Here is an 11387-nt window from a genome sequence, read left to right as displayed (position 1 = left end):
CATGTTGGACGAACTCTTCATGTTCGCAGTCTGAGATCGGAGGCAGCTTGTCCACATGTTTTCCTTCTCCCTCTTGATTCGGGTCGATCCCGACTGCACACATTTTCTCTTCACACGTTTCCTTTTTGTTGGTCTGGAAGCCTTGGGTCCGCTAAGCTCTGCGCCGTCTTGCCTACCAAGATGGCGCGGCTCACGTCCGGTTCAGACTTGTGGGAAGTTTGTGTTACCAAACCTGATTGAGACTGAAGTGTTTTCCTGAGCAGAATGTCTCCGTGCAGCGGGAGGTTCTGGTTTATGTGGGTCAGGGAGTCGGTGTTGGAGTCGTTTCGTCCGSGGCGAAGTGCCAGCAGTGACCACTCCTGCTCTCCTAATTCATCAGCCCGGCCCGGCATGAAGTCATATTTCAAGCTGCTTCTTCATTACCTGTGATCCTGTGCAGCCGGACCGGCTCTGCTCTGCAGCGCAGGGTGTCCATTAATCCCACACAGCTTTAATCTTCACCATCTTAACGACGCCACATAGAGAGACGAAGCAGCAGCCAGCACAATAGTTTTTGTTCTCTTAAAATATGTTGAACCGCTGGAAACACTTAATCTTGTTATTTCATTCGCTGTTTCCAATCAAACTCTTTGTAATGGAGGCCTGGGGAAGCAGCAGAGGAACAGCATGGAGTCAAATGGATGAACGCTAAAAAGTTTTGCAGTAAAACTCTCTCTTTTTTAAATTTATTTTATTTATTTTTTACAGCGCTCCAAAACAAAGAGGACTCTAAAAAGCATCTGGGATGTTTTTTGCTGTTAGTTTTACGGTTCAGTGGTTTCACACGGTCTTAAAGGCTTGATGGTGGCTATTTACTGACAAATAAAACAACTAGTGCTGTTTATTTTGTTTCAGTGAAACGTTCTAACTGAACCACAGAGCATTAGGGACACGCTGAGAAAATAAAAATAACCAAATTAAGACAATAAAGTCACAATATSRGGTCTTTATTCTCATATTATTCCGACTGAATTCCAGTAATATTATGAATTTATTATCAAAAYATTGACTTGTCTGTATTTCAGCTTTATTCTCAGAATATTCTGAGTTTATTCCCTTAATATTACCACCTTATTCTCATAATTTAGTTGTTTATTTTTGACCCAGATGCTGTATATGTGTTGTAATGTGTTGCAGGTTTGACTCCGCCTCTCAGTTACTCACAGTGAATCAAAGGAGCTCTGAAGTCTTTGAGGATTAAACAATTATCACACTGAAACACAGAAATAGTCACAGCAAAGAAATACTTTGGCAAAAAAACGTCTCAGGTTAAAATCCCAAATTAAATCGAGCGTCTCTATAATTTACTTTGTAATCAAAGCTTTAATCTGTCATAAAAGTAATGATTACGCTTTCTAAACTCGTCAACAGGAAAGACRGAAGCGATCCGTCTTCGTGACCTTCGTCTGTAGAGGAATCAGTAATTCGGCAGCAGAAGCGCAGATCCTGCAGGTTACACAGTGAATGTCCTGAAAGGGGGAAACAAGGTCACATGTTTTATTTCTGTTGCTGACTGATCAGGCGCTTAGCATGAGAACAGCAGCACCTCAGCTAGCAGGTTTTCCACTCGGAGGCAACACAACCACTGCAGCAGATTAAGATTGCAAATGCACACAAAGGTCATTATCGTAGATCTCTGGTCTATACAAAACACGTTCATTTTGGTTTTTGCTCAGAATCGTTTTTAGATAATTAAACTTTAGCTGTTTTAGGGTGCCTTGTTGCTTTAAATCCAAATRATCTGCTGCTGGCCACGTCCTCTACCTCGACGTTTACACTCGCACATGAAACTGGCTGCAAACGGATGTTCAATTATACATCCGTGTAYGTTTGAAAAGTATTAGTGGAGYCTTCTGCACAACCAACAAGAATGCAGCAAGTAGTTTCAGGATGGTAAGTCRTCAWCAAAACASTTGTCATTTCCAGCAGCCACTAAAACCAGCTGACTAAAGATACTGGAGCTCTGCTTGGGTTGCTAGGTAACRGCGGAACTCGGCTGGGGTTGCTAGGTAACGGGTAGAGTAATGTGAAAACGTGAATTTTGCATAATAGATCCACTTTAATTGTTCAAGTTTTCATTTTGTGAATAAAACGTCCACAAAAGTTTCACTAGCTGCGTTTCCATTCACCATATAATTTTGTAATTTGACATTTTGAAAATAAATTTGCTTAATGAAAATGGCGATTTTGAAAAAAAAAAAWTTYCSRWWAGAGTTTTGGCGCCAGCATGACGTCGTTTTTCAGCTGTAACAAAATTGGTTTGTTTTGCAAAACTGCRATGGAAAAACTTTTAATCACGAGTCACATGATCAACAACAGGATGTTGCTACTGCCAGAAACAGCAGAAGAAGAAGACAGGAAGTAGTTGGAGGATGATGGCGCTGTAAGYTTTTAGTGGCTTATAATCTCAACAAACTTATTTATATGTTGTTTTAATTTTGATTCTTAATTAATGGAAACGCAGTGATTGAAATATTTAGTTTTTTCAACATTGGTGAACTATTGACAAAGTTTTGTTCACATTTGTAATCTAGACGCAGGTAACTCATGACTGGGGAACAAATACTTTAGTTTTCTTTTCATGAAATATGAATAATGAATAAACTGACATGATTATTGTTATGCAACTCCTTATGAAGCAACAGTGTAATCTGTATTTTTGTGTTACTAATACATTTYGAGCYGATTTAAATAATTGGTGCAGAACATTTTGGTGAAAATCRGCATTTATATTTCCTAATTTATTTACAATGCATGAAAGAGGTTTGTGTGGATTTGCATTAAAGGTTGAATATTGATAAGGATGTTCATTTATCACTTTCAGCTGGTTGTCAGAGCTTTTCCATTCCCTCCCTCTGAACACCTGATAGTTGAGCCTTTTCTCAGAAATGAATATTTTTGACTTGATTGCTTTAATTGTTATGGACTTTTAATGAATAAACACGTCCAGGATGTTCATTTCAAACTGATTGYGCCTAATTTTATTGTGTCATCTTTGCAGTGTGGAGCTACTTAAAACAAACGACCAGCTACCATATCAGATAATTGCATTTACTGGATTTTGAYTTYCTGYGACAAAATAAGAACAAGAAAAAGAAAAAGGTTTAGAAAATAAAGACGCTGTGGATTCTGCTTAATRGAGCTTGGATGTAATAAAAATATCTGCTCATTGTTCCTTWCTGTGAATATGGATTGGTCATGAAAAACCTATTGGAAAATATTAACAAAAACCACTTTCACAATAATTTACTGAACCAGCCGGGTTATTTCTGAATGTGCACCTGATCAAACGGAGAGGAACACAAAGAGAACAGTGAAGGTACGTCTAAAAATAACATAAATAAATAATGATAACACGCTGTGATGGAGACGGTCTGCATACTGTCTGTCTTTGTCCACCTGCAGCGTCTCGCTCTCTGGGATTCGGGTTTATTTCCAACCGAATTTACAAGTTTGCTTCATGATTTGACTCTTCCTGAGATCCATCGTATTCACACTTCCTGTTTTCTGCAGTAAACTTTGTTCTGTGCTTCCAAACGGGAAGAAAAATAACCCAAATATTGATCAGGAGACYTGATTGGTGCTAACAGCATATTACTGCAAAACCTTTCAAATTTAGCCTTTTAAACCAATTGTTGCCATAAGATGTTACACTATTTTTAAAGTGATAGTGTATGAAATCATAACCTGAGGACTTTTCTGTTTGTGAGTCTCACACCAGCCACCAACTGGATGGAGATGAAGATGCGACACAGACCAACAATCATCTTAACGGTTAGCATTAGCTTAGCATTAGCTAATTTTATTATGTGTTTAGCATTTTAGCGTTAATGGAAATGAGATTCCTGAAACTTTTTGGCGAGCGGTTCCCACCACTGGATAAAACTACTGTTGATTTTAGTACAGAAACAAATATTCTCCATTACAACACGGTGGCCATTTTGTATCAAGAATATTAATGTAAGTTTTAGTACAGCTTTRCTGGTCTCAAGAAAAATAATGGTGCCAGTCTATTAAATATTATAGTAGCATTTTCTTAATTTAAGAATATTGTTCTACATGTTCAGAAAATAATCTATTTGGCTTATTTTAAGTAAAATACACATATTTTAAGATATTTGTGGGTTAATTTTACTTAGATATTTTTTCTTGTATTGGAAAATCTTAACATTGATTTTCTTTTTTTGATGGCAGATAATTTTTCTCATTTTATAAAAAATATACCCTGTTTTTGTACCTTTTTTTTCATGTTTTGAAAGGGGCGGCCATCTTGAGAAATCAAATCATCAGTAAATGTAATTTCTGTGGGATCAATGATGTGATTTGGAACCGAAAACAAAAGTAAACCTTACTTGACATCTTGAAAAATGGCCACCATCTTTAATTTTTCAGTGGCTAACATTTTTGTTGTTGTTTTTTTATTTTTAAGTAAAAGCAAGCCCATCTGTTCCAAGTTGGGTTCTTGTATCCGCATGTGAAGGATTGAATTATCTGCCGCAGCGCGGCGGGWGCTGCTTCCTGCGCAGCGCGGCGCTCTGTTTGCCTTCCATTTGCCATACAAGCACCAGGCCTGATGTCCTACAAGGGTAAACACAGAGAAAGGTCAGGGAGGTATTGACACAGCCCTGCTTAGGATGGTGACATTTGAGCCCCAGTGTGTGTGTTTTTATTAAGAGTTCAATATCCCCAGGATTCGTCGCTTGGCCTACATGCACATGAGCGCTGCTAATCACAGGTCAGCTAATCAACCTGTTGCAGGACATCAGTGACCAGGCCGAGTGTTGCTGGGCAGAGGGGAGATTTTTCAGGATTACCTAAAGAGTAGCAGATCCCTTGGCTGACCTTCTGTGACCTTTGGAGACAAACGCTTACAAATGTTATAGCCGTATAATGACGCAGAAGTGATGTAACACACTTATAACTGCATGTAGCTCGAAATGACTCTCCGGGAGGCAGCTCTGCGTGAAAGGCCAAGATATTATTCAGGGTTTCTGCAGGTTTCACCAACATAAGACTTTTTATGAATGCAATTTAAGACCTATGTYATGACAGAAATGTGCAACAGACAATCACAGATTATATATTATTAGCAGCTGGTTAGCGGTAGCCTCATCTGCCTCCAGACGTTGTTTGTGTGTCGCTCAAATTTTTGGCTGACAGAAAATATGAGTTTAAGAATTTGAGATTAAATAATCGTACCGCAACAAAATTAAGACCTGTGATTAACATATTTAGGACTGRCTAACATTTTAAAATTAAAAACATTTTAAGGCTTTAGATGAATTCAAGACTTAAAAAGCTACTTTTGTTTTTTTGTAGAAACATTCTCACTTTATTCATTTTTTATATATTGAAAGATCTACTAAATAAACTAATTATTGACCAAATGAATCAGAAAGTAGGGCAAGCTGTCGGTTTCAGTTTCAAACGTCTTGCATTCTGAGGTGAGTGAATCGTCACCAGTGCTGGCGGCTTAGTGTGGTGTGACATTATTAAACTTATTATTTTGGGTCATTTTGAATAAGATTCAACTCGGTGAATATAAGTGATAAAACTTTTCTGCCAGTTGTCCTTATTTTAGTTCTTTGTGCATTCAATGGGGAATTGAGCAGTAAGCGTGTTATGCTTTTGCATAAGAATTAAATAGGTTACATAAAATGCCTGAAGGGGCAGCAGAGCGAGAAAACTGCCCAGAGCGACTAAAGATTCATGCAGGGATCTTCAGCCTAAGGTACAAATCTACAAAAGAAGAACCAAATGAATCACCCACATTTTGGTGATTTGAGGCTAAATTCACACCAAGTCTTACCAGAGRAAATCATCTTTGTTATGCTTGAACATAACAAATGTTCAAGCATCTTTTACGCTTGAACAAATCATTAGTTTGAGTCCACACTTGTTTTTTTTTTGCATCCCTTTTCATCACATATCATTTACAGTTGCCTTATAAAGGATACGTGTCAAATATTATACTTTGAGATAATTTGTCATGATTTAATTTACCTCATGGTGCGGAAACTTTTGTGAGCCAGGTTGCAAAAATAATTGACTATTTTTGGTAATTTGTGATTTTTCTTTGAACCTTTCCAAGATGGCTGCTTTCACCGGGTGGCTGGAATTTAATGCTTAAATTAGACTGAGCCATCCAGGAATGTCTGACCACACGAAGCCTCAACCTGGCGCTCAGATATCACAGATGCMTGTGGAGCCAGTGGAGATTAGAGACTCTGGCCAGTTTAAGTGAGGAAATAAACGCAGATTACTGCAGGACGGCGTTACTGTACCACTTGTGTTGCTCTTWATCTGCTGCCTCTGCGTCTCTGTCGGGCTCTGAAGGTGAATCCTGGTGCAGCTCAGCTGCTGCGAGGAGATAAAACATTATCACCGCTCAGATCCCGTCCGGCCTCCGCTGGCGCACACAACAAATCACTTGGTAGCTAATTCAGTGGGTACTTACCTSSTTTAAAGTGCAGACATTTAGATAATTATTGATTAGTATTATTGTAAGAATAATAAATAKTTAAACCCATCTGTTATTTATAGACACGGTGCAGCGTGACGTCGCCCTGCTGGAGGCTAAACAGCTGCTCACAACTAGCACTGGGTTTAGMTGTCAACATAACAAATCCAGAAGAAAAACGGACGCAGAGCTTTGCTACTAATTGTGAAAATAACAACTAGATAACGAAGTAGGCCAGTTATGCTAGCTTGACTATGACAACCTTAACATGTAGATGYGCTGTGGAACTCGGTGTTTCGGCTCAGTTAAAAAAAATAAGGACAGTCGACCCAAAACATCAACTCAAATCATCAGTTTAAATTAGCTGAGCTAGCTTAGCTTGTAGCAACGGCAGCTAATCTCCCACAGCGATCACTGATTAATAATCACAAAATGAACATCAAGCCTGGAAACATCAAACCGTCACGGACTGAATGTTCTGATCGTTGTGCGGGAAATGTTTGCGTGGTTTTTCCGGTTTTGAATCCTGATACGTTTGGGGGCGCTGTTGTCGTCGGTTGCTATGGCAACGCGTCTGTGCGTAGCGTAGTTGACAGTAGACTGCAAAAGAAGCGCTTCCCTAAACAGGAAGTGCTAACTCCATGACTTCCGGTTTCATGATTTTCAGAATTGAATTGAATAAGCGACGTAAGACGCACCAATAAACAACAACGGCTCTTAAGGAGCGTGACTTTTCTCTTTGTAACGTATTAGAGGAGCGATTACATTATTATATTTCCTTTATAGGTCTGAGTAATGCAGTCAAATAGGACACCATCTGGATTTAATGCTGGGTTTTGTTTACCAACTTCAGGTCCGACTCCTGGTTGTCGAAGTGGCAGATAGAAACTCGCTGCTGCATTCAAGGAACCTGAGAAATAAATTAGTTTCAGGGATTGTGATTGTTGAGGTAATTGATCCAAACTTCCATATCTGTGTGCTGAAAGTAAGTGAAACTTTGATTTTTGGATCGATCCCATTTCATCAGCTGCTGCAGTCTCTCAGCCTGACCTGCAGGTTGCCAGAAATGACTGGTTTCAACCCAACAGGCGCTGCTGTGAAGCACTGGTTTGACTGGGAACCGGAGAAGTGAATAAATATGGCAACTAATGACTAGTAATTTAATCCTTATGGAGCAAAGTCGAGGCGCAGGGGCCAAATCTGGATCGCCAAAGCTTTTCACACAGCCCTCTGTACAATACAGGCATAAATAAAAACTTTAATACTGCAGTGGGGCGCGGTAAGTTTTAAATCAGAGCTGGTTTGACATAAATGTGAAAAAATGCTCAATATTGTTTTATTATTGAATCCACAGACATTTATTCATATTCTATCAGTCTAACAGGTTTTATCAAAACATTCTGGCACAACTGGAGAACATTTACCATCTTGATGTTTCTCACCCAAAGGACCAAAAATATGTTTATTACATTTATTGTGGTCAAAAATTTGCATTATTATAATTTTTTAAGCATATCTCATTCTGGAAAGTCCCTGAAATCTTCTTTCTGAGATCATGTTTTCAGGTGAATCACCCACATTCTGGTGATTTGAGGCTAAACTCTCACCAGAGCAAATCGTCGTTTCAGACGGTAAGAAATTGTCTGAATGGCGATTAAAACTGCAAACCCAATCACCTCCGGACGTTTATGAATGGCTGCGCTCTTTTAATACACCTGTGTTGCTCTGCAGAGCGTCTTAAAAATGAAACCCGATAACAAAAAAAGAGAAAAGTAGGGGGAGAGGAATGGATGGGAATTGAGAGAGAAAAGGATGGAGAGAGTGTGTTTTCCATCAGAGTCAACCTCGCAAGGCAATTTGGGCCCCCATTTCAGGAGCCTAATGGGAGATGGACAGTGATGGACAGCGCGTGTGGGTTACTTATTAATCTGGGAGAGGCAATTGGAGAACCTCTATCGACCTGCAGTAAATTAAATAAGGCCTACCCTGAAATGGCATTATTCTCCCTCAACTCTCCCTCTGCTCCTCTCTCCTCTCCTGACCTGCTGCGACGGATTAGAGCGAACACAGCGGCGAAATCTGGACTCTGTGAAATGATGATGGATATTCACCGCTGAGGAACAGAGAGCGTTGGCTAACGACCGCGGACTAATCAGGCAGGAATGAGTCAGGAAAAACAACTCCAAGGTTTCTGCATTGTGACGCGTTTCAGCTCACAGGGTTTCTACTCACACAGAATGCTAAGCTAACGCTAAGCTAACGCTAAGCTAACGCTAAGCTAACGCTAAGCTAACGCTAAGCTAGTTTAACGTTGTTTACGTTGTGTCCCATCATAAGCGTTCGAGCTACATAAAACTTTAGAGCCAAATCAACGTTTTAAAAAAATATTTTTGGGTAAATATCCACTCTGACGTTTGTTGTCACTTATACAGAACAACCGTTTCACATCTTTTCTTCTAGGTTTTAAAATAAAATAAAAAATCTTGCAATAAAAAGGATAGTGAAGTTATGCAGCCAAAAATGAGCAGCAGTGATTTATTTAGCCTGTCATAAGGGAAAAAAATGTGAGCTCAAATCATATTTTTACCGTTTTTGTTAAAAACTCCAAAGTAAATTTGATGTAACTTTAATAAGTTAAATGAACACTACAAAAATACAAAATTATACCAAGTATTTTGGCCTAGTTTCTTGTGAAAGTGTCTTGATGCACTTGAAATAATGCAAAACTAACCTAAAAGTCTAGTTTCAACGAGAAATAGGAGCTTATCTTAGGTCAATAATTCCTTAAGCATTTATATTATTGAAAGTCTGCCAGAGGAACTGAAAGGTTTTAATCAATATTGAGGAATTATTGACCTAAAATAAGCTAATTTATCTGACTAAAAAGTTGCTTGAGAGCTAATTTCAAGTTTACAAATATATTTACACTAGAAACCAAACATTTCTAGCTTTTGCAGCGTAAGTCACATTAAAAACAAAGTGTTATTCCTACATTAATTAATCTTTATCACTAAACAAAGAAAATATTAGGAAATAAAATGTCGCATTGTATTGTCAAAGTTTAATGTAATTTATTCAAAGGAAGTATTTCAAATCTGCTAATATTTACATTTAAAAACATCATTTTATTCTCAGTTTGTTTCTCCGCAGGCTGCGTGAGCGATTTGTTGTTTCTGACGGCTGAAAGACGCTCAGCGTGACGCACCGACGGAAACAAAGAGCTTCTCCATCAGGCACAAAACGCAGAGTCAGCGCTCAGCGAGCCGCTAAGTGATCCCACAAACTTCTTTAGGTGGGTGAACTCTCTCTCTCTCTCTCTCTCTCTCTCTCTCTCTCTCTCTGTCTCTCTCTCTCTCTCTCTCTCCTCCTGAGTCAGGACCGCGGTTCTGGTTCGGAGAAGTCGCCTTGCTGCTCTTTTTGTTCACCTGTCAGGCATTTAGGACGACTTCAAACCAAAGTCTGCACAACTCCTCGGGGCAGCGCTTACTTTCCTCTTCTCCGTCTTCCTGCTCTTTTCCCATCTGTTCTCCCAGAACTCTGTGCTCCCGGAGCATCGTGCAGCTGAAAGGAGGTCCACTGTGTGCCCAATTAGTCGGTAGCCATGAGGACGAGTTTTGGGGTTTTATTCCACGCTACATTAAGGCAATAAGGACACGTTAGGGAGGCCATGATCCAGATGTTATGATAATGAGAGGAGTTCTGTAAGAGGCGTCATATTTATCAGAGACGATGAAACCAGTGGTGTCCAAAGTGTGGCCAGAGGGCCATTTGCGGCCCGTGGACCGACACAGGGGGAGTTTAAAATTACTGCAGACAAATTGACAGTTGAAAATGTTGGCAACAGAACCAACTATTGGTTTTTGAGTAATTAGGTTTTTTGCATCCTCCTATAATCTCCACATCTGACCAGTAACTTCTGACTTTGCTGCTCCCAAATCTGCATTTAGCTAATTCATTTTGTTTAGAAAGAGTTAACTACATCCTGCTTTTATCTCGTTTTTAGTTTGACGTTTTGTGTTTCCTCAGGTTATTTTTATCTAATAAAATTTGATGGTTTGAAACACTTTGCAAGTTTAACAAGAATTTAAATTTCAAACAATAATGAACGTGTTTGAAATATGGTTGATTTTTAAATCTTCAGTCATGTTTTAAGATTTATTTAGCATTTGGTGTCTGTATTGAAACATTCCCAGCAATAATAAATACAGAGTTGTTCTCTAAAACAKAAAGYAGTGAAACCTAAAGGTTGTGCTTGCTAACTGCTTTTGGGAACAGGCCGTTCTCTCTGACTGGAGATTTTCCCCTCCTGTAAAATGAAAGGTGCTTTCAGCCATTTTTCTGCAGTTTCTTGCACAGCTTTCGCCTTCTTTCCTTCTCACTCTGCTGAGTAAAAGCCAAATTCTTTTACTCTCCGCCATTAACGCGAGAGATGAGGTAAAGCTTACGGCCTTGGGTCGCAAAAAGCACAAGCTATTTTCCAGAGTGGCTGCCAGATCATGTGTGATTTACGGAGTCTGTGAAGGTAGTGCCTCCGTAATCACTGACCACGCTCAAAAAAACACACAGAGATTTGTGCTCTGCATGTCGCTGCAGGCTGGACTGTCAAAACAATGTAAAAGGCAATAAAAGTGAGAGCAGAAAATCATTCAAATCAACCATAATTACCCCGGGGGCGGGTAGAGGCTCCCAGGTTTCTGACTTCGTGAGAGTTCGTGGAGGAAGCTCACTCTCTGCCCAGTTCGTGTTTGGTTGTTCAAAAAGAAGAAAGAGTTTGAATTCAAGGTTTTCTTAAAAAATTCAACACATTCTTTTACCTTAAAAAGTATCTAATCACATGGTGCTCTGGTGATATCCATCCATCCATCCATCCATCCATCCATCCATCCAT

At 39.4% G+C, this 11387-nt stretch overlaps 1 long non-coding RNA gene across 1 annotated transcript in view; it reads left to right on the top strand.

Moving 5' to 3' along the window:
- Nucleotides 1–7383: 7383 nt before the first annotated feature.
- The window catches only part of LOC108167117 (uncharacterized), a 42232-nt gene continuing 38228 nt past the window's right edge, over nucleotides 7384–11387 (top strand). The window contains exons 1-2 of the long non-coding RNA XR_001777523.1: nucleotides 7384–7448; nucleotides 9650–9791. This is a non-coding gene — a long non-coding RNA (uncharacterized LOC108167117). The remainder of the gene's footprint in view (nucleotides 7449–9649; nucleotides 9792–11387) is intronic.

The sequence above is a fragment of the Poecilia reticulata genome, linkage group LG2 (genome assembly GCF_000633615.1).
Source record: "Poecilia reticulata strain Guanapo linkage group LG2, Guppy_female_1.0+MT, whole genome shotgun sequence".
NCBI classification, from domain to species: domain Eukaryota; kingdom Metazoa; phylum Chordata; class Actinopteri; order Cyprinodontiformes; family Poeciliidae; genus Poecilia; species Poecilia reticulata.
Note: the sequence above shows the minus strand (reverse complement) of the source record. Positions and strands in the feature narration are given on the sequence as shown.